The sequence below is a fragment of the Pollicipes pollicipes genome, unplaced genomic scaffold (assembly GCF_011947565.3).
Source record: "Pollicipes pollicipes isolate AB1234 unplaced genomic scaffold, Ppol_2.1 Scaffold_4219;HRSCAF=4965_pilon_pilon_pilon, whole genome shotgun sequence".
Taxonomy (NCBI): domain Eukaryota; kingdom Metazoa; phylum Arthropoda; class Thecostraca; order Pollicipedomorpha; family Pollicipedidae; genus Pollicipes; species Pollicipes pollicipes.
Genome location: NW_023596448.1, coordinates 30946682 through 30950921, shown reverse-complemented (window position 1 = coordinate 30950921; position 4240 = coordinate 30946682).

Below are 4240 nucleotides of genomic sequence, written 5' to 3'. Positions count from 1 at the left end.
GATGCGTCACCGACTTGGCGCATACTGTATGCGTAAAAAATGCATAAACTTTACGCATTCGGGGGCGTTCAATCGCCACCGAAAGACGTGGACGGATTGGTTGTTACATTTCGCGAGATGATTGCAGTTATATATACACAGCCATCGCATATAGCGCTGGGTCTCGTTCTTGGGTATTCTACAATTAAGTGTATCACCCTCATTTCTTCATTATATTTAATAGAAATAGCATCTGCCACTCAGCTTGGCTGAAAATTGTCCGAATACAACCCAGAGTTTGAAACTTTGGTTCATTTCATATCCACGTTCCACCAGGTCAAAGGTTTCTCTGCGCGTCGAATGTGTCAAACCACGTCAACCAATTCCCCCGTTCCACGTCGAGGGTGCCATATAGACAACTAAAAATCATCAAAATATCCCCCTAGCGCCTTGTAAGGTGATATTGGAGCATTTTGATCTTCTTTGTTGAAGACGTGTAACGCGTCTTCAGCTGTTGTTCGAGGAGGCCACGAGAGTAGCTCCCCTGGGCTGCCTGCCACGCCCGCGCCACGCCTCAGACTGCGTCTGTACCTGCCACACACGCACCACGCCCCAGGCCGCGTCTGTACCTGCCACACACGCGCCACGCCCCAGGCCGCGTCCGTACCTGCCACACACGCACCACGCCCCAGGCCGCGTCTGTACCTGCCACACACGCGCCACGCCCCAGGCCGCGTCTGTACCTGCCACACACGCACCACGCCCCAGGCCGCGTCTGTACCTGCCACACACGCGCCACGCCCCAGGCCGCGTCTGTACCTGCCACACACGCGCCACGCCCCAGGCCGCGTCTGTACCTGCCACACACGCACCACGCCCCAGGCCGCGTCTGTACCTGCCACACACGCACCACGCCCCAGGCCGCGTCGTACCTGCCACACACGCGCCACGCCCCAGGCCGCGTCTGTACCTGCCACACACGCGCCACGCCCCAGGCCGCGTCTGTACCTGCCACACACGCACCACGCCCCAGGCCGCGTCTGTACCTGCCACACACGCGCCACGCCCCAGGCCGCGTCCGTACCTGCCACACACGCGCCACGCCCCAGGCCGCGTCCGTACCTGCCACACACGCGCCACGCCTCAGACTGCGTCTGTACCTGCCACACACGCGCCACGCCCCAGGCCGCGTCCGTACCTGCCACACACGCACCACGCCCCAGGCCGCGTCTGTACCTGCCACACACGCGCCACGCCCCAGGCCGCGTCTGTACCTGCCACACACGCACCACGCCCCAGGCCGCGTCTGTACCTGCCACACACGCACCACGCCCCAGGCCGCGTCTGTACCTGCCACACACGCGCCACGCCCCAGGCCGCGTCCGTACCTGCCACACACGCACCACGCCCCAGACTGCGTCCGTGCCCGCCACACCCGTGCCGCGCCCAGACTGCGTCCGTGCCCGCCACGCACGCGCCACGCCCCAGACTGCGTCCGTGCCCGCCACACCCGTGCCGCGCCCAGACTGCGTCCGTGCCCGCCACGCACGCGCCACACCCCAGACTGCGTCCGTGCTCGCCACACCCGTGCCGCGACCCAGACTGCGTCCGTGCCCGCCACGCACGCGCCCCGCCCCAGACTGCGTCCGTACCCGCCACACCCGTGCCGCGCGCAGACTGCGTCCATGCCCGCCACACCCGTGCCACGCCACAGACTGCGTCCGCCACGCCCCAGACTGCGTCCATGCTCGCCACACCCGTGCCGCGCCCAGACTGCGTCCGTGCCCGCCACGCACGCGCCACGCCCCAGACTGCGTCCGTGCCCGCCACACCCGTGCCGCGCCCCAGACCGCGTCCGTACCTGCCACACCCGTGCCGCGCCCCTGACTGCGTCCGTGCCCCCTCAGCGAGCCCTGCGGTAACGTAGTCCTCGGCGCTGCCGCTGCTCTCGGCACGCCGTGCTCTAGAACGTCAGAGTCGGACGCCGGTTTGTCGGACAGCAGAAGTAGGCTTCGTCAGGCTGTCGAGTGGTGTCGGTGAGTCCGTTCAAGCCTGTCTCAAGCGGATGGTATCTCTGCCGTCGGGTTTGCGGGCGGGCGAGTCTGGCTACAGTCGCCCAGTCGGTCGGCTTTCCAGCTCGATCGGTCTGGCAGTCTATGTGGCCGTCCCATCCGTCCGGCCCGCCCCCAGGGCCGTCTCGCCAGCGTCTCCCTTCTCGCAATCCATCGTAACAGGCCTCCCATCCTTCCCTGCCCCCTTCCCCCGCCGGCGCAGGTCAAAGGTCAGACGTCGCGCGCCGGAGGCGGCCTCCGTCGCGTCCCGTCGCGCTCCGACCAGTGAAAACCGGGCTCGGGTCACGTGACTGGCTGCCGCGGCGGTCACTTTCTCGGCCGCCGCGGCGCGCCGCGCGGCGTGCGCGCGCGCCCGAGGCGATTCCGGCCGGTCAGGTTTCATATTCCGACTGTGCGGGCGGCCACGCGCTGCGTGCGTTGGCAACACAAGCACGTGGCGCGCTCCCGCGCTCCACCGAGCACCACGTGGAACTGTGGGCCGCGGGCCGCCGGCGTGAAGGTTTTGCGGAGATCGAGGGAGGGTGTGAGGCAGGCGATGCGCCCAGAAGCGTCCAGGAGATTATGGCACAGTGGCGTACCAAGCGCAGGGCTACCGAATCAAATCCCCCGTTCTCGGAACCACGAGAATTTACACCAGATAATGGACGATTTCACAGGAAGTTTGTCCGAATTTGCATGGTTTCTGAGACAAACTAACATTTGCCCACCCTTCCCGAGGGACAATTCTAGCCTCGTGCCTGTCTCGTGCAAGGACTTGAGTGAAGTCGGCAGCGAGAGAAGGCGCGCGGTGTCCCCCTCACGCCCATTGCAATACCAACGAACCACGTCCAGTTGACTTCTGAGCAGGGGCGTCGTTGGCCGCTGACCGACGGTGGAGGGATGGGCGAAGAGCTTGCACGACCGTGGAGTCCGCTAGGTTAAGTGCGGCGTGGCCATGCGGTTTATGGCGGCGAGGGTGAGGCCACGAGCGGCAGCACAGCTGGGGGGACCCGGAAAAGTAGAATAACCACAAAAAACAAACATGATGAAACCAGGCGTTTGACGTACCAACCCATAAAATAACCTGGCCATTTTTGGATACGCAGGCGAGGAAGGCTGCGGAGGATGACTCAACGGCAAAAACTCAGCCGGGGCGATTAAGCCCAAGAGTGGCCTTGACTAAAGTGCTGCCTCATTTGCTAAAACGGCATCCGTTAATTTCACGCTTGTTTAGTCTCAAGCCACACAGCTGGCGCAGAGTTCAGAATGCAGCAGGTCGCTGGCAATCCCAGCCAACCTAGCAGCGCGTTAGACTGAGGCACCTCCGGGGCTCTTTGCCCATCCCCAGGTTGAGTTTGGCCATCAGCAGCACCACGTAGACAGACCCCCCCCCTCCCCCCCCCGCTGGGGGAGGTCCCCCAGCCGCTGATCACGAGACGCAACGCCGGGTTTAGCCCGGCGGCGTGGCGACACGTGGCCGGTGCCAGGGCCGCCGGGGCCCCCTGTCCTGGGCCTGTCAGGTCGTGTTGGCAGCGCAGCCGTCGGGGAGGCCCCGGTGCGGCGGCCGACGCGGCCGGCAGAGGTATGCGTTTGGCGCTTGCCCCGAACGTGGGGGTGGGTGGAAGGCGCTGGGAGGAGAAGGAGGGGTGGGGGGTGGTGGAGAGTGATGAGATAGTGGGGTTAGTGGGGAGGGGAGTGAAGGCGGTGTTGAGTTGGAGAGTGGTGACGGCCGCTTAAAGCCAGTTTTCTTTTTCCTGGAGTTGCAAAGGTGCGCTGTCAGATCATACCATAAGTCCGTATTGCGGGAAGAGTTGCCCTAAACCCGTTCAGACAGAACTTAATGCAAGGGTGTGCACTCTACAAACACCATTAGGATACATTTCAGTACATCAATTTGTATCTGATTCTATCCTCACATAACATTTAGGAAAGTCACAGTAAACTCGAAACTATGGTCCCATTCAAAGCCTCCGCCCACGCCCTGCCCTGCAGTCGCCCGTTGATGGTGTGGAAGCGCTCAGTGGTTGCGGGTGAGATCTGGAAGGGTGGAGGCAGGTTGGGCATGGGACGCCGACGGTAACCTCAAGTAACTTCCTCCTCGGCAAAATAACGGGAAAGATGCCCGCTGATGCCGGGCAGTTCAGGTTATGTCAAACGCCGGAGCTAGGTGACTGGACGCGCGCGCAAAACAGGTGATTCCTTCATTGCAC